General features: G+C 40.8%; 2 long non-coding RNA genes across 2 annotated transcripts; one reads left to right on the top strand and one right to left on the bottom strand.

Moving 5' to 3' along the window:
• The first annotated feature begins 1,585 nt into the window (after positions 1-1,585).
• LOC307017177 lies at positions 1,586-5,491 on the top strand. Its single transcript, XR_013802054.1, has 2 exons — positions 1,586-2,011; positions 3,907-5,491. It is a non-coding gene; the product is annotated as an uncharacterized lncRNA (long non-coding RNA).
• On the bottom strand, positions 4,747-6,160 carry LOC307017176. Its single transcript, XR_013802053.1, has 2 exons — positions 5,067-6,160; positions 4,747-4,846 (listed from the first exon to the last, which is right to left on the bottom strand). It is a non-coding gene; the product is annotated as an uncharacterized lncRNA (long non-coding RNA).
• Positions 6,161-20,230: the final 14,070 nt, after the last annotated feature.

The raw sequence follows: 20,230 nt of genomic DNA, 5'->3' as shown, positions 1-20,230 counted from the left end.
TAAACTAAAAAACACCATTGTGGTGAATCGTTTACGTTTTCAGTTTCCGATCTACTTTAAACAACCATCAACTGAGAGTAACTGTATATGATAACAACTCCTAAATAACATTACAATATATATTTCTTGCAGTGAGTTCGTTATTTCATGTCTAACAAATTCTCCTCTTTCCATGTCGTATTCTAGATGGAAAAATCCACCTATCATATTTAAATTGAATAAAGCCTTAACTTTAATGTACTTCATATACTCAGTAAATCTCTTTTTACTTTCCCCTAATGTTACTGTATGTAATATAATTTTCCTTGAAGTATAATTAAGTACAATCCTTAGTTAATGACAAATACCATGAAATTCACAACGCAATGCAACGGTATCAATCAGTTCTCAAAGACTATGTTTAAATAGCAGCAAATCATTGTTTCTTATTTATTTCAATATATCTACCACTTCAAATCACACCTTGATCTGTTAATTTTCTATGTATTTCCTTCCAACTTTAGGCATTAGAGAAAAAAGCAAGCAGACACACTCCTGGCTGCTGCTGCTGCTCTCAAGAGGAAAAAAGGGGGGGGGGGTCTCACAGACAAATACTGACACCCCCCTCTCTCCCCCGCTGCAGCTCTCAGCCTTTTTAGGAGAAGGGGGCTTCTTTCAACAATTAACACTTCTGCTATCTTTTTATTCAATTTTTCTGCTTGAACCCACTGTTCTCGTAAGCTCTTAACTCACGCTCCTCTCGTTCAAATTCTCCCTTCATTATGACTTCGTATCTATTCATCTGACTTACTGTCTTTGTTACCAGTAAATATTCACCGAAAAAATTCCCCGTACAGTCTATTCAGCATTTATTGTCCGATGTTTATTCCAACAAGTTTAGCAAGCCTCTCAGCTCGCTTCAACACCGTCTTTCAACGATGTGACGCTGACATGGAGTCGTAACCCAGGCTTACAGAACTCTTTATCGTGACGTTTGGCTTTATAGATTCAACCCCACAGAACAAAGGATTAATGAGGTCCGGTCACTTCAAAATTGCTTTTTGAAGGTTGCGTTACTCTCCTTTGGATTTACTTATAACTCAACTTCGATTCCTATGAACCTAAGAATTGTTATTCTGATTTGTTCCGGATGGCGTCTGAAAACAGCCACTGAACATCCCCCAACGAGTCTTCAGCCGTCTCCTTTTTGAAAAAAGTACGGGGCCTTTCACCTTCGTCTTACATACCTCGTTGATTCACTTTTATGTTATATAACATTCCTACCTATCTAAAATATGTATTTGTATATTCCACCGCAACAACTATGACACCGAAATATGTCTCTGACAACTCTAAAATTTAGTTTAGCCAATTACAGACCTTCGATAGAAACAGGCTCGTCTGCTCACCTTTCAATTGTAGGATCCTCGTTTTAGTTGTCAGAGATTATTCTAGGCCTCTTCTCCGGACCATTCGTCCGCTGGCTGCTGATTTTCCTCTCAAAAACCCTACTCATGACGTCACCACGTCATCACGTCGGGGAAACACCATTTGTTGGGGCAGAATCTCTGCTCCGCGCCGTTCCTATAGAGAGGCGAAGTCCCGCCCATCTACTTCCGACCCATGGGACCCCGGAAGCGGAAAATTATACATTGACGTCAATGGAGAGAGAAAAGTCATCTTTCGATCCCGTTTGAATTGTGCCACGAATGACACATATGATGTTTGTCAAATTAAAAGAACATTTTGCAAGTCAAAAAAATAAAAATGTGTCGTAAAACTGTGAAGTTACAATTTTTTTTGTGTGAAACCGCTCAGTGAACTACAGGTCTCTGGTCTCGCACAATACGCGTCACCATCACAAAGATGGCTGTCACGTTAGTAAATTTCACCTGTTTCTTTCAGAATGAGGCGAAAAAGTATAAAAAGAGGTGAAAATCACTACAAGTCTGGGCATGTTGAGAGCTGTACATACACGAAAGGGAGCGGTTCTGTAAGAGCCAGCATGCGGGACCGGCTTTACAAGGTTTCAGTGAGTAATATGAGTGCAATGTCTAAGGTTAATGTCAGCTAGCTAACAAGGTACACTAACGTGTTTTGTTTTAGCAACTAGTTTTCTCCTTAAGAACTTTGTGGTGTCTGTGTATGCTGTGGATAACATTAGTGTTCACAAGAACAAGATACACTCCCGTGTTTTGTTTTAGTTGCTCTTCAGATTGAAGCGGCCAGTTCTATATCGACTATATGTGTGATCTCCTTTTTACATCTCGTTGTGTCATTTGAGTTTATTTGCTGTGTGTAGATTCAAGGATTTTGGTTATCTTGTCCAGGGATGCAAACTTGTCACCTTTCGGCGAAATTCTCCGTTTTGAATCCAAAATAGGTCGTTTTTATGATTCCTGTAGATCTGCAATAAAAATATTTTTGGGGTATGGGAGGGGGTCTGGGACCCGGATTAATGTGCGGCCGCGAGCTTTTTTTTATATATTATAATGAAGCGCGAGCTGTGTGCTCGAGTCTTCCTGCCTGTCGGCTCTGCTCATGATGTATAATAAGCCTCTGCTGCTCGGCGATGATGGTCTAGCTTCAGCAGCTACATTACCTACGGTGCGTTCGTTAATATTAACTGTGCGTCCGGAGTCACTGTGGCACAGACTGGACCGCTGGTGAACAGCTGTTAGAACGGGCCGTTCAGGTGTTCAGAGTAGTGCTCCCTGTCGGAGCGGCAGAGCGTGATATGCACTGAAAAGTTTTTTTTCCCCGTCGCAATATTATCGTTGAGCTAGCTAACTAGCATACATTATCACTATCTGCTAACGTTAGCTTTAGCCTTCGTTTTCTAATCGTTTTTTTCATAGGCTATAAACAGAGGTGGTATAAGTATATATCTTGAAATTGATTAAAAGTAGAAGTACTCAGTTCTTGTACTTGAGTAAAAGTAGAAGTACCAGAGTGTAGGAATACTCTGTTACAGTAAAAGTCCTGCATTCCAAATGTTCCTCAAGTAAAAGTAGAAAATTATTATTATCAAAATATAGTGAAAGTAGCGACAGTAAAAGTAGTCATTTTGCAGATTGGTCCATTTCAGAATAATATGATATGTTTTATAATGACTGATCATTAAAGTGTTATCAAAGCTGGTAAAGGTGCAGCTAGTTTGAATGACTTTGTATACTGCAGGCAGGGTAGCTTTTGGATTTACTCCAGGTGGAACTAAAGTCTGATTTAACACTTGATTATATTTCACATCATTCATCCACATCTGTAAAGTAACTAAAGGTATTACATACATGTAGTGGAGTAAAAGTACACCATTTACCTCTGAACTGTAGTGGAGTAGAAGTACAAAGTAGCAAAACATTGAAATACTTAAGTAAAGTACAAGTATCTCAAAATTGTGCCCAAGTATAGTACTTGTTGAGTTTATGAACTTGGTTACTTTACACCAGTGGCTATAAAAATAGAAAGACTAAGCCTTGCACAGAGGCATGAAAATACATTTTCAAAATGCTCAACAGTGCTGCCAAAATTATAAACTGACTGCTACACAATTAAAATAAATGCTTTTTATATATTTCTATTAGATGTGACTCTATGGCGTTTCTGTTTATATTAACACTGCTGCTTTAGTTGTTCTGACTGCTAAAATCCTGTTATTCCTAATTTTAAAGCCGATATTCTGTGGGGTCAGGGGGCTCGGATCCTTGTCACCTTTTTCATACCTGATGAGTTTGCATCCCTGTTGTCAATTTGTTTGGTTATCTAGGCACAGCTGTGTGTGACTCCCTCTGGTACACTGGTATGTGTTTTCCTAATGTAGAGAGCATTGATTAATTAATAAACTACACACTGACTCTAGATCCTGACCAAATCTTTATTTTTTGATCAAATGTTTTTCAAAAAAATGTATTGTATATTATATAACAGCTGCACATCACAGACCGGAGTCTCTGCTGCTGTGGACCACGATGGAGGCGATTATCCTCCCCATCCCCAAAGACCCTGCATGGCATGGAAATCTCCTCCTCCTGGAACAATTCTACACCCAGCATATGCTCCCTGTGTTGGCCAGTAGAGAGGAGGACATTTAAATAAACATACTCTTAACACCCTCGGACTCTGCGTTGTGTTTCGTATGTGTGATGGGGTGTTATGCAGAGGGGAGGAAAACAGGACACAGCAGATTGGGATTGTGGTGGAGATGCTGAGCAGTTATTTAATTGGTGCGTGTAATTATTATTATACTGCGTGCTTCTTAGTTATTCCATCTTTTGCTGTAACATGGATCTGTATGTAACTCTATATTTACTTGTTATCTACCACACTTCCTTCTACATCATACACCATCATTATACATGATAGTGTATATAGGATATATATTTATTTGTATACATATCTGTAAATTGTATAATTTTATTTTTCGTATTTGGGATTTCTCTTTTGTCCACTCAAATACACTTGGCCCTTTCTCTTTTCCATGTGGAAAATGGCAGCTGCATATTCTGCTTTTCTCATCTGCTCCCTGTCTGCTCATCTACGATGAGAAAATTATATAATTAATTACTAATAATCATTTAAACCTGTTATTACCAATATTTCACAAATTCTTCATGTAAACTTAAGAGTACAGCTGTATGTTGAGTATGTCAACTTTGCTTGGTTCATCTTACTGGGGGGCAGCTACATGGATGTCAGTGCAGTCCACAATAATTTTGCAGCTGAAGGCAGAATGAATTTATTATTGACTCAGAATGAAGCACAACTTCATGTCATACAATACATTGACTTTATTTGTAATTGTGTAAAAAAATATGAATATTGATTAGCAAGCAGGACCTGCAGGAACAGAGAATGGTGATGGATGGAGCTGGGAAGAGAGAAGAATAAAGAAAACAGATCAACTTTATTATCGGATATTAAAAATTCAATTTCAAAACAAGTTGCCGCTCCTACAGTTTTCTAGTATGTAAAGATGATTTCACATGACCAATGCAAAATATCACACTCAATACATGTGTGTCTCTGGGGGGTGCATTGTGCCTTTGATGTATATAAATAATATACCATAACCAAATACTATTACGTACAGTGGAAATCAGGTTGCCAGAGCAGGTCAGTCCAGTGTGCTTGTTCCTCAGGGTCTCAGCAGTTACAGGTGAGGTAAAGAAAATAAAAGAGAAAAAGGTCAGTAACAACACTTTAAAGTAACAACACTGAATAATTATCTCTTTTAATAATTTTCTCTCAGTAATCACTCAACTACTGTCTTTCCAACAAACAGATTGACTCACTCTCACTATCATCACAATGAAACACATCCAGAAGAATGTCATGCAAAGCTGCCTGCCTTCCTTCCTTCGACTCTCCCTGAACTGCCTGATCTTTTAATGGTCAATGTTAACCATTTGTGCAGATAGCATTAAGTAGAAAAGATCGCTGATACTAATGTGGGGTTAGCCTACCTCCCGCCCCCTTAGCACCTGGTGGAGGGGGCGATAGGCTACTCTTCAAATGTTTCACAAAATACTTACCATCATGAATACTCTTACTGTTTAACATTTCGGTTTACTTCGTGTTAAGGCTAATACAAATGACAAGGCTAAGTAATGTAATATAATGCTAACTAACATGCTCGCTACTAGCTAGGTAGCTAACTTGACTATGTTCCATGCAAAACATGTATATTACCTGATATGTTTGGTCCGACGACTCCTGGTCCTTTCATCAGACGGGAAGCGATAGAACGAGCAAGTGGTATGATCTCTTTTGTGATTACAACCTCGTACAAAGCACACAGGCATCTTGTAAAAGTGAATTTATTGGAGCAATCTCTTATATTTATTGGAGGGAATAAATCAGTCTTCTTCTTCCTCTTTGCTTTGCGAGTCACAACCAGTCTTGGAGCATTATCGCCTATGACATCACTTACGCGACCCAGAATGCATTTGGGATTTGTAGTCTTTCTAGTTGCGTATTATTCATAGTCTTATATTTCAGCAGTTTTACAACAAACTGTGACTTTTTTTGCATGGAAATGATTGTTTAAGATTGACAAACATCATATGTGTCATTCGTGGCACAATTCAAACGGGATCAAAAGATAACTTTTCTCTCTCCATTGACTTCTATGTATAATTTTCCGCTTCCGGGGTCCCATGGAGGCTCCCGGAAGGGGAGGGACTTCGCCTCTCTATATGAGCGGGTTATCAAAAGAAGGAAAAATTCAAAGCAGCCAGGATAAGGGTTAAACAATAATCTGCTTTAATGGCAAAATCATAGAAATACTTCACCTAATCACGAAGCACTCTGCAGAGTACTCCAGGCTCAGGTTCTACCACCGTGTGAGACACGTCTCAGGAACGGCAAGTCAAAAACAAGAGTGCCGATCTTCAAAAGGATCACAACATTTATACACAGAGTTCACTTCTGAGCGAGCTAGACAGTGAGTTGGCAGTGTTCCATTGGTCGGTTTCCCTTCTGGGCGGGATCCCAGGTAGTAAGTCAGTTTGTTGATTCCATCGTTTGCTTCACAGTGTATGTGTGTGTGTGTGTGTTTCTGTCCCTCTGCCCTCAGGCAGATCCCCCAATCAATGATTTGGAGTCATGACAGGGGACTCTTTGACAGGACACATACGCATTCCCCCTAAACATCTTCAACACACACAAACATCCTATCATGTATCTTTAACAGAAGTTAATTGTTCTTATCGCTTAATGGCTTCCCTGAACTTCCCTTCACCCCAAAGTCAGCTTACTAGGAATGAATACATTTTATTGATAAGCTCAAAAGGACCTTTATCTCATTTACTGCTGGGTGACCCAAGTCTCAAGGCCTCTTTTGGGGTCTGTAGGAGATAAATCATTAATTCTACAAGACTTTAACTGCCTTATATCTGAACATGTATCCGGGAATTCCCCTGTTGATTGCAAGGACTATTGATAATTAACAGAGAGACCCTAGGGGCCTCTTCTTGGTATCTGCTAGGCAGAAGTCACTCAATGCAGAAATCACAAGTTTAACACACATTCTATATAAGGTGACATTAAAATGAATATACCAGATTGAACTTTCCTGCCATAACACGTTAATTTAATCCTTCAAATAATTCAAATAATACTTCAAAACGTAAAATTCCACGGCAGTGTGCAGATGGGGAGCATGTTAGCTTAGCTTTGTAGCTTCAGCTAGCTCTGGAACTTTCAGCCCGGTGGCAGGAGGTCCCGCCTCGGCTCCGCCTCTTTGCCCTTATTTGGAGCAGGCTGGAGTAGGCGGGAGTTGAACTCTGACGTCACTGTCGAGCCGTTAGTGGCCGACTCCGCCTATTAAGGGCTTCTCGGCAACTCTGCAGAATCCTATGGGTGACGTCACGGACCCTACGTCCATTTATATATACAGTCTATGATTTAAACACATGTGCTCTACAGTACAGGTTAGCTCTGAGTGTTAGCAAGGCTTGCTAATGTAAACATAGACAAGATTACGTCCAAAACACGTCAGGCATTGTTTCTGATAGCAACTTTCTGTGGGTCCGCTGCCGATTTGACGTCATATCGGCAGCAAATCTGTATCCGCTCGTTGTACCCCCGTTTTTAAAAGATTTGGGAACGGAGGAAAAGAGAAAGGGTTTTATTTTCTGACGCTGCGTGAGTTCCCCGACACACCGGGGACACATATATATGAAAGACATCACAAAGTGCATTTTGCATTATAGGTCCCCTTTAAATGAATGGTTAAGAAGAAGTTTTAATAAATAAAATCTTAATATTTTTTAGGTTGTGAAACACATAAAAAAACCAGCATGAATCCATCCTCCATCCTCCCTGGTTGGAGGAGCTGTAGTGCTGTGAAGCAGCAGCTGTCAGGGGAAAGTGCTTCACCCGTACCAGATGAAGTTGTAAATCTACTGCAGTGGGTGAGTGACACATCAGGATGAAGGCAGCACCAATTACTCCACGGAGAGCTGGGACACTTCTCCCAGGGCATGTCTCGTTATTTCCACTGTGGCAAAAAAAGGCAAATAAAAAAGAAATGAATAAATAAATGATATTGTCAACTGTTACTGTAGGTCCTTGCTGGGTAAGCAGAAATCCTTTGCAGTTCTTAAGTTACTGTGTGACTGTTGTGTTCAAAATTCCAGGAAATAATTTTGAACGACTTCTAAGTTTAACTATTTATTATGAGAGAGCAAAAGACATATATTCACTTGGCCAAGGACTCTGTCACGTCATAGAAATTACAGCCAGCAACGCTGTAATCTGTAAATCTATTTCCAGACAAGAGCCTCGAACCTCGTGTGTGCATACATTTTTATTACACAGGGCGTTGCCCGTACATTTATGATTGGTCAAGACTAGCTGAAGAGATACCATAGTTTAGACTTGGTTCTCTTTGATAGGTGCGCAAAAAAGTCTCTTGGCAACAGGATCCTCCAATCAGCATTCGGCCAGCCTGTGAAAGTCCCTGCCGACTCTGGTGCCATCATACGTAATTTGTTTTTTCTGAAGCTTTCTGCAGATATAGTGGAATCTTCATTATGCTGCTTCCTAGCTGTGTGTGGGAGCAAAGCTCCCATACAACTCAAGGCCGGAGCGATGTCCTGTTTATGAATAACTCTTTGTATTCTGCCAGTGTCTGCACCTGATCTTGCTACTCTGTTATTGCAGACTAAAACTTTCTCATGAGACTTTTCCCTTTGTTTTCCTATCCAATCCATCAAACCTTGGGATTGGTGATCTTGTCTATTTATTTTATAGTCATAGCAATCTCATGAGCACAATAAGCATATAATGCAATAATAAGAATCCCTCTTGTTATGTTATATACAAATAGACTCCACAAGACACAATCATCCAATACGACACGTATTTTTTTTTTTAAATGTGCCTCTACTCCTTACACTGTAGAGCCAGTTTCATCAATTGCACTTTTTACTTTTGGGCCACTTCCAGGTCATTTCTGCAGTCCTGTGAGATAATGACAAGTTGGACAAATGATCAGTAAAAAGCAAATGCTTATATCATCATTTTCAAAGTGACAACATGTATAATATCCCAACCCAGTCTCACAGCATTTCGTGTTATAGTCAGCAAATGTAATCTATTAATTTGTGTTCACCAACACGATTCTCGCCTTTTTCTATTGGTAGTATGTCTCGTGCCTGCACCACGTCTTTTTGTCAGGTCGGGTCTTGGAAGACCGGAAGCTGTGTGGTTCATAAAAACATTTTCTTACTCAATATCAAGCCACGTATCAATTGTATAATGTTGGACTTTATTTGCCGTCCGTGAGGAAAATAAATGGGGCTCAGAATACTGAAATATGTATTTTTTTAGGGCTGTCAAGTTAACACGTTAACGCAAACTGCACTAATTATTTTAACACGATTAACGCATGTGTAGTTTTTGTCCTCGGCCGCCCCGTAGTTTCAGAGCGCATCAAGTTTAAAATACCATCTCCAAGCTGATGCTGACAGCCCCGCTCCTGCTGCGCGCTTGTGGCAGACCACACGTCCACGCTCACCGGCAGGCACCGACTGGCCATCGGGAGGACTGGGAGGGCGTGTGTATGTGTGGCGCGAGCGAGCGTGTATTGTTGTTGTTAGCATCTGGTGCTAGCTAGCAGCGCTAACAGATATAAGAAGCTGTTTAAATGAAAACAGAGGAGCGACATTTCGCCCACAACTGCGCCGAGCACTTGACTTTATGCAGGTAGCCAGACAGTGGGATATTGTACGAAAAGTCAGCACACTCAGCAAGGATAGTGCGTGCAACATGATTGCAGCGTCCAGGCAGCTCCCATTCGAGCATATGCCTTTAGTTGCACAATGCACATACGTAGCTCCAACGATCCATCACACACACACACACACACACACACACACACACACACACACACACACACACACACGCACACACACACACACACACACACTTTGTATTGTATGAGAGGTTCCAGGTTGAATTGAGGCGAATATTTGTAATGTTCAGAGGTTGTTGTGTTTAATATTGTAACGTTCACAGATGGAGTCGGAAACAGGCTTCCAGTTATTAGGCTTGTGGGTTCAACCTCACACACTCTCGAACTCCACTCACACACACACTCCTATTTATAACCCAGACTACGTCACAACTTCCCGCCTTCCCCCGTCTGCTCCCCCAACCACAGGCCCGCACCTAGACCAGCATCACTGTGCAGCTCTGTGATTGGCAGAGAGACTGGGGAAGCCTGAGTGACACCCTCAGCATCCTATCAGGGTCGCTACACTATTCATGAGAATATTTGTCATTGTTCAAATGATAATAAACATTTGCATAAAGCATTTTGTCCACTCATATGTTGATAAGAGTATTAAAAACTTGAAAAATATTCCTCTAAGGTACATTTAGAACAGATACAAAATGTGCGATTAATTTGCGATTAATCGCGATTAATTATGGGCAATCATGCGATTAATCGCGATTAAATATTTGAATCGACTGACAGCCCTAGTATTTTTAAAATATTTTGGTCCTTCTAATTTGTTATTCTTTTCTAAATAACACACAATTATCCTTGTTTTTATTTATTTGTTTAATTCTATAATCTCTGGCTTTTTTGCCACTGAATTTCAAAATAAATTCATTAATAATATTATGTATGAAATTATTTTGTCTATTAATTAGAGCGCCGGGTCATGTTCTGACCGTCATAATTAGAAGTTGCCAGTATTAAACTGTGTACACCCCTGGAGGTTTAGGGGAGGGGAAACACATTGGTGTTTTCACATTTAAAGCATATAATTAATAAATGGGTGAAAATTGCTTGTGTCCATAATAGTCAGCATTAATATATACCCACATGATAGCTAAGGTCAGAATAGCTTTATTTAACAGCTGGTCTTACTGTATGTCTGTGACCCCTCCTGTTGTTAATTGATAAGCCTGAAACATGCACTTGTCAAGGTTCAGAGGCACATTTTGCAAATATGGCAGTAGTCATCGATCATCTTAAGATAAGATAAGATATGCTTTATTGATGGGAAATGTTTTGTTACAGCAGCATGTAAAAACATGCAATTCATTGTTACTTTGTAATTCTACTCCACTACAATTCAGAGGTTAACCCAGTATTTTTACTCCACAACATTTATTTTAGTTACTTTTCAGATTCTGATTAATGATGTGAAATATAAACAACTCTTAAATCAGACTTTAGTTACATCTGAGTAAAATTCAGGAAAGTTGATTGTCAAGTGCCAACAATCAGGCGAGATATTTGATAGTCGGTGCTTGAAAAGACTGCACATTTATCTGCAGATCTATAAAGCATATTCATTACTCGTTATTCTCTACTAACTCTTTATTATCAGGTGTACCAAAAAATCAGTTAAGTCGCTTAAGCTGATTCAAAATGCCGCAGCACGTGTACTAACTAAAGTTAGGGAAATGGATCACATTACTCCTGTTCTGGCTGCCTTACACATGGCTCCCTATAGAACACAGGATATAATTTAAAATTCTTCTTCTCGCCAACAATAGTGTAAATAGAGGCAGAGTGAACCCGTGAACCCAGAGAGCAGGCTGTGTAGAAAATGTAAAAAAGTATCTGAAAATAGTGCCTCATAATGCAGGTAGAGTTCCCTGTCAACTCCCCTCACATTCATCCTGAGTCAAAATGTGTCAGAGTAATTTTTAAATATATAGAATATGTGCATTTTCAGGAGAGAGTCAATGTTAAATGATATCGTGAAAAATGACAGGCTAAAACCCAGGAATAAGTGTTTGAAAGGCGGGGAAAAGTTGTTTAAAATAGTCTGATACCTCCAGGGCGCATTATTGCATTTTACAAGCCAGGGAAGGTGTCTGAATCCTTGGTAAACATTGTTTAAATAGTCTGATACCTGGCACTGTATCTGCCCCTGGGAACCTTCAAGGTTATCTTAATGTTTTATTATTTATTTAATCATCACACGATTTTTACAAAAACAGTATACACAATATACATAATAAACATAATGAAAATATGATTAGCGTGGCCATATTAGCCGTCTAACTTGTACGGTGCACCGGGGAAAAAAGGTTGAGTCCACGGCCCCTACCCCCTCATCAGGAGTATCAACCAGCCCTGAAGAAGAGGTATCGCTGCTCTCCGCCCCTGAGCCCTCTTTGGAGGTATCTGACGGCGGTAGACCTCCTTCTGATGATGCTGCTGCAGCTGCTGCCGCCCTGAACATGGAGCGGATCTTCAATCCGTCCTTTATTCCAGGCGTATTCGCATAGAACAGGTCTGCAGTGCTTACGTCGTGACACATAAACCTGGCGAGAATCGACCTGCTTTCTGGATCTTGGTGATGCTTGATATTGTCAGCCAGGGCAGTGCGCAGGATTGTGAAGGTGACGGCTGTTTCTAGCCCAGCATCAGCCCAAGCCCTCTTCAAGTGAGCGTTCAGGTTCTTGGAGGCGTGCTTCCCCGTTGTGAAAAGGAAGAATTCATTCTGAGGACCCGACAAGCCCTCTTTTATCCCCATCCACCGCATGACCCAGCTAAACTCCTTTACTGTAAGCACCAGCTGTGCTTCGCCAAATGTCTTGGCAGTCTTATGATCCTGCACGTGGATGATGTAGCCCTCAGCAGTGCCCCTTCTGTCCGCCTCAAAGACCTCCGTATTGGTCATGTTTGCGTACACACCCGGACGGTGGCCATACAGGAGGCTCCAATGGAGGGTTAGATTGCCATATAGCAGGGTGATTGAGGTTGGATTGCTAGCCATCAGGTCAAGGAGATCAGGGATGCGCTTCTCAGCGGCCGCCATGGTGGCGAGAAGCTCCGCCTGGCTCGGCAGACGATCCAGCTTGTTCCTCTTCACCTTAAACTGGTGGGCAGTGACAGACTTTTTCAAGTCGTTCATGTTGGCTGTCACCTCTCTGATGATGTGGTTCATATCAGACTGGGTGAGCCTGCACCCCCGGAGCTTTGACTCAGACAAGTACCTCAGGAAATGGTTCACATTCTTCAGGAACCACAGCGATGTTGTGACTGCCCGGCCCGACTTTGAAATATACTCGCTCCAGCCACGGACCCTCTTCGTGTCTTTTAGAAACAGCCAGTCTGATAGCCGGTTAACACCATGGGCCATGAATACGAGGAAGTTCTTTACCATGCTGACCTTGGACAGACCATTCTCTTTCCGTTTTACTGTCGGTGCGACACCCTCACAATGACCTCTGTATGTCTGAATGTACGTCTCCATGCTTTTAGGCAACGTGATTTCACGCATGGTTTTCCCCCGTCCCTTCCCAGTGGACCAGTGATTTGGGGGAGAGGGCCAGTCCTTAGCCAGATTAGCTTTCAGCTTATTGTAGACAGACGCACAGGTCTTCTGGCATACAGGGGTCTCACTACCGGAGGCTTCTGCGGACCGCATGACAGTCTTGACCGGGGTCTTGGGAGGGGTATTGCTGCCGGAGGCTTCTGACAGGGGTCAAGTTTGACAGGGGATTACTCAAAAAGTACACAATAAAAGTACTTGATTATACTTGTGGTCGTACTCCAAGTAGTACTCTGTCCAGCAGTACCACTCTCACTGAGAACTTATAGCAAAAAATCATTTTATCTCTCATCAAAGATGGCAGAAAACAGACATTATTGTACTCAGTGAGGGGAGTTTGACAGGGTATTACTCAAAAAGTATACGATAAAATTACTTGGTCGTACTTGTGGTAGTAGTCCAAGTAGTACTGAGTCCAAAAGTACCACTCTCACTGAGAACCTATGGCAACAAAATCATTTTATCCCTCATCAAAGATGGCAGAAAACATACATTATTGTACTCTGGAGGGGAGTTTGACAGGGTATTACTCAAAAGGTACAAGATAAAAGTACTTGATTGTACTTGTGGTCGTACTCCAAGTAGTAATCTGTCCAGCAGTACCACTCTCACTGAGAACTTATTGCAAAAAATCTTTTTATCTCTCATCAAAGATGGCAGAAAACATACATTATTGTACTCTGGAGGGGGGTTTGACAGGGTATTACTCAAAAAGTACACGATAAAAGTACTCGATTGTACTTGTGGTCGTACTCCAAGTAGTACTCTGTCCAGCACAACCTGATCTCACCAGAATGCCTGAATCCACCACGACTCCTTAACACCACATTGCGTGGTGGAGTCACGAACTTTGTTACATTTACATGTCGTCACCACGCAAACAACCGCTATGTAAAGTGAATGAGGCTCCTTTGTCGTGGTGCACACACGCATTTCTACAACGTCCCGCAGTGAACTTTTATTCTATAAAACGTTTTTAAAATCTACTTCATAGCTTGTAGTAACTCACGGGAGGCTTCTTTTATTTTATTTGTATTCATCATTTTTATTTTTCGTCAGAATGTAAAAGATTTTTACGAATTTTTGTTCTCAAAAAACTCTGCATTGTGTGTAATGCAACTGTGATTTTTATTAAATTAGTTAGTTTTTAAGGAAGGCCAGAGCTTCAGCTGTGTAAAATAGATTGTTCCCTTTAGTTAACGTTATTTAAAAGATAATGATCATGTCCCCTTTATTGTATTACGAGAGTCCATTCCCATTGGATAACGGAGAATTTTACACCCGGAAGTAAGTATGCTCCTTACTGTCGATTGATTTTACAGTGATATCTGCACTACTCATCAACTCAAAAACACCAGATTATCCTGGTTTGAATGGTGTTTAATGCTTTTGTATTTTCCCCCTTCGATTCGGAGAAAAAAATATTTTTTCTGAGTTTTTGGATGGCAGAATGGCTGGATGGCTACACTACCCAGAATCCTCAGCTATCGTTTGGGACTACACCAGGTGCTTAGCTTGACAAACCCCGTGATCAGCCCTCAAGCTCTGTGATTGGATGTTGGAGTGGCAGTGCGCAAAGTTTACAAGGAGCGTCAAAAAGCACTTTGAAATGGAATGAAACCCATCGACGGCATACTATCCAAAACAGGAATCGAACAGCTCCTCCAACAGTAAAACACAATAAAACAGATACACAGATAAAATAGTGAAATAGTGCAATAAGAGTCTATATACAAGTGATTGGAATATGATATATTAGATAAATAATTTCTAAGTAGCAGCCAGATGAATGTTATGAATGTTGTTTCTAAATTCAGGTGTTTATTAGTCTTATGGCCTGTGGGATTAAACTGTCCCTGAGTCTGGTGGTTTTATTCCTGATGCTGCAGTACCGCCTGCCAGACGGCAGCAGACAGAACAGTTTGTGGCTGAGGTGATGGGGGTATTTTATAATCCTGAGGGCTTTTTTAAGGTTAATCTGGTATTTTTATTCCATTACATTTATTTGAGTTACTTTACAGATTTGGATTAATGATGTGAAATATAAACAACCCTTAAATCAGACTTTAGTTACACCTGAGTAAAATTCAGTGAAGGTGATTGTCAAGTGCCAACAATCAGGCGAGATATTTGATAGTTGGTGCTTGAGAAGACTAAATATTTATCTGCAGATCCGTGTAAAGCATATTCATTACTCGTTATTCTCTAATCGTTCATTAAAGACTGTATATAATTGCTATTTTGCACATCCCTTTCAAGATTTCAAGATTTTCTAAGGTTTATTGACATATCATATACACAACTACGGTGTAGTTATGCAATTAATGAAAAACTTGGGTCACAGGTTCCTCAACAGTGCATTACAAGTCATCTATCAATATGTGTGTATACTTCCACCAATAAACTGTCGTATTCTGCACATGTATTATTCTATCTACATACATCGTATAAGAGTATAATAAATATGTATAATTTCGGTTAAAATAAGTGCTTCAACATAGTTAACATTGCAGGAAAGTTGATTGTCAAGTTCCAAAACAAACCATGCAATATATTAGACTTTGTCAGGCTTAATATTTATCTGTAGGTAGATACCCCCAAAGCTTTTTTCTTATTTAAAAGAAGACCTTAACCTAAAGTATTCTTTAATGTTTAAATAAAGCCTTATTAGTTAGCACATCCTCCTATCAGGCACTAAACTGTTTTATTCTAGATATCATTTACAGATATTTTCTATTCTATATTTATATCATTGACCTTCTACTTTCCCACTATTTTGTATGTACTCTTAATATTTAAATGTTTTCATCAAATATAACACATTCAAAAGTGCTTTACAAAAATGAAAGACATTAAGAAAAAGGCATTTTAAAACAGTCATTAAAAATTGCATTGCAATTACTCTAAACGTGTAATAACGTGCTTTAACCAGTAGGAGGTGCGGGTTAAAAAGCTGTCATGTTTTCAGTGTTAACAAAATAAAATATACTGCTGTTTCCGGTTTAGTTTACGACGGATACATTTTGTTATTGTTTTGATATTTGTAACACAAAAGCGATGGAATAAACCCACAGCAACACAAAAAAGATGGTCTTAACATGACCCAGTGGTCTAGTAGTTAATAAAAAACAATAATATCAAAACAAATTATTACTACTAACTTTATTGTGAAATTAAAACAGAACGGTAAAATAATAGTTTCCGGTCTATTCTGATGCCCGATCTCTGTAGATAAATAAATAACTATGACAGATGTGTAATATTTAATGCAGCCAAACCATTTATTACAATGCATTCATGTGATGACTTTCAAAGAGTAAAGCAAGCACTGCTGAATAAAGTAGGATTTTCTCTTTTATGGAATGCAGTTGTAGGTCAACCAATCACAGAGCTTGAGGACTGATCATGGGGTTTGTCAAGCTAAGCACATGGTGTAGTCCCAAACGATAGCTGAGGATTCTGGGTAGTGTAGTGTCTTCTGCCATTCAAAAACTCCGAAAAAATATTTGTTACTCCGAATCGAAGGGGAAAAATACAAAAGCATTGTACACAATTCAAACCAATGAATGTTGTGTAATTAACAAGGATAATTTGTTTTTTTTTAGTTGATGAGTAGTGCAGATATCACTGTAAAATCAATCGACAGTAAGGAGAATGCTTACTTCCGGGTGTAAAATTCTCCGTTATCCAATGGGAATGGACGCTCGTAATACAATAAAAGGGACATGATCATTATCTTTTAAATAACGTTAACTAAAGGGAACAATCTATTTGACACAGCTGAAGCTCTGGCCTTCCTTAAAAACTAACTAATTTAATAAAAATCACAGTTGCATTACACACAATGCACTGTTTTTTGAGAACAAAAATTCGTAACTAATGTAATTTTTACATTCTGACGAAAAATAAAAATTATGATGAATACAAATAAAATAAAAGAAGCCTCCCGTGAGTTACTACAAGCTATAAAGTAGATTTTAAAAACGTTTTATAGAGTAAAAGTTCACTGCGGGACGTTGTAGAAATGCGTGTGTGCACCACGACAAAGGAGCCTCATTCACTTTACATCACGGTTGTTTGCGTGGTGCCAACACGTGACTCCACCACGCAATGTGGTGTTAAGGAGTCGTGGTGGAGTCACGCATTCTGGTGAGATCAGGTTGTAATTTACGTCTGTCATTAACACGCTCCATATGAACGCTAATGTTATTATCTGCTAAATGTTTAAGTAACTACCAAAAGCACCAAAGTTGTTCTGGAAAACTGTCCGACATCTCAAGAGGGGGAAGCAGGGAACCATCCAAGCTGTGTACAGTAAGGATGGGACGCTGTTGACCTCAACTGATGGAGTGTTAGGGCGTTGGAAGGAATACTTTTAGGAACTCCTGAACCCGACAACTCCGCCCTCTATGGTAGAGGCAGAGCCGGAGTATGACGGGGGATCAACACCAATCTCCCGGGGGGAGGTCACTGAGGTCGTCAAACAACTCCACAGTGGCAAAGCCCCGGGGGTGGATGAGATCCGACCAGAAATGCTGAAGGCTCTGGGTGTTGAGGGACTGTCATGGTTGACTCCCATCAACGTTGCGTGGAAGTCGGAAACAGTACCGAAGGAGTGGCAGACCGGGGTGGTGGTTCCCCTTTTCAAAAAGGGGGATCAGAGGGTGTGTGCCAATTACAGAGGCATCACACTACTCAGCCTCCCCGGGAAAGTTTACTCTAAGGTACTTGAAAGGAGGGTCAGGCCGATTGTCGAACCTCAGATTGAGGAGGAACAATGCGGATTCCGTCCTGGTCGTGGAACGACGGACCAGCTTTTTACTCTCGCAAGGATCCTGGAGGAGGCCTGGGAGTACGCTTATCCGGTCTACATGTGTTTAGTAGACTTGGAGAAGGCATATGACCGGGTTCCCAGGGAGTTACTGTGGGAGGTGCTGCGGGAGTATGGGCTGAGGGGGTCTCTACTCAGGGCCATCCAATCTCTGTACTCCCAAAGCGAGAGCTGTGTCCGTGTCCTCGGCAGTAAGTCGGACCCATTTCCGGTGAGGGTTGGCTTCCGCCAGGGCTGCGCTTTCTCACCAATCCTGTTTGTAATATACATGGATCGGATTTCGAGGCGTGGTCGTGGGGGAGAGGGTCTGCAGTACGGTGGACTAAGGATTGCACCAATGCTTTTGCAGATGATGTGGTTCTAATGGCTTCATCGGTCTGCGACCTTCAGCACTCACTGGATTGGTTCGCAACCGAGGGTGAATAAACGAAATGCTGCAAATACAAAATGCTACAAGGAGTTCAAAACACAACAGAAACCAGGGGACACTAAAACGGGACGGACACAGCTGGGAGACCAGGGGACACAAAAAGTGACGCACACAGCTGGGACCGGAGCGCTTGGTGATGTTCAGGAGTATTAAGTTGGACAACTGTCTCTGTTGGCAGAGTTAGTCAGTGTTATAATTGTAAGTGTCTTGTCAGTATATACTTGAAATGATAAGGTTAGCTGTGTTAGCTCACTAGCTTAGAGCTGATCTGTAATACTATTGGAAAAGATGTGATCACATTGTTAAAATAAGCCAATAAAACGTACATTTCTAGGTATGTTTCACGTGCCAGTTAATGTAAAATATAGCGCGTTTCTCCTACTGGACTTTTGGGCCGTTTGCACCTGTCGACTATCGTACTATTCATCTGTTTCTCTTCAATCTAAGTGAGTCAAACATCAGCAAACTAACGATTACTTTGTCATTTCATTCAGTCAAACTACAACCACTCTTTATTTCAGACAAATAACTTCTGTGTAAGAAAAATCTTGTAGTTCAATGATGCCTTAATCTCCACTTAGCACACACTATCAAAGAGTTTAAACATGCTCCTTCTTCTCTCTGCAGTTCAGATAAATACACCGCCACAGTGTTTACTTGTTTCACAGTGATTCTTAACAAAGAAAACAAGTTCACACTCTAAGGAGGTTAAAGACACAGACTCGCCTCACCTCTACCTGAAATGTGTCTCAGTGTTCCACAGCCGTACTGTAGCGGCCCTCACAATCCCCCTGCCTGTCTGTTTTTGAAAAATATCCTGAGAGGCCGTACTCATTTCACTTTGATAGAGAGTCGGGAAGCAGAGCCGTTCAATTATGCAGCCCAGGTCCACCTGGAGAGAAGTGACAACACATCCGACACTCACTCACGCCTGCAGAGGGAACAGACTGGGAGGAAGAGGAAGAGAGGCAGGAAGAGATGCCAGGAAGGGGTGAGAGGGAAGCGACAGAGACAAAGTTCGCCAACAGTACACTGAGTATAATGAGTGCTTTGCAGAATGGTTGGCCGACAAGCCCCAGAGTGCAGATAATTATGGCATGGCAGCAGCAATGAATCTCTGCAGAATGAACAGATCTACTATTCCTCTCTCCATTTGTCTCCGGCCCAGTGAAGCACTCCGGTCTGCAGCCTGACCTAAAGATTATCTATCAACTCTCGGCTATGATGCAGCACTTTTCCTGAAAAGTCAGGTTTTTAAGCCTTTACAATGCACATCTTTGCCTTTTGAACTTATTGATTCAATAAAAGCAAAGTAGAGAAGGATTTGAGGATTTGCTATTTTGTTTTGGGGATGTGTTGCGGTCTGGAAAGTGGGAGGAGGGGTGATAGTGATGGAAAAAGGATAATTAGTGAGGTGTATACCAACCAGAGTGATGGTTCAAGCTATGTGTTTCTCATGCAGACCTATGGGGCACAATGTAAACAAGCAAGACTAGGAGAAGTTAAAATTAAGCAAGGAGTTAAAAGAGGTCTACGGTATACTAACTGTACCTGTGCTGCTAGACTAACCTTTCTTTGGACTGGTAATGGTGTCCTGCCTACAGACAGACAGGAGAATATTTAGCAGATAGTTTTGTTTGCTACAAATGATGTAACCTGCTATTGGAGAGCATTCCCATTTTA

The sequence above is a fragment of the Notothenia rossii genome, assembly GCF_949606895.1.
Source record: "Notothenia rossii genome assembly, chromosome: 8".
Lineage (NCBI taxonomy): Eukaryota > Metazoa > Chordata > Actinopteri > Perciformes > Nototheniidae > Notothenia > Notothenia rossii.
The sequence above is the reverse complement of the archived record's forward strand: the minus strand, read 5'-3'. Positions and strand labels throughout refer to the sequence as shown.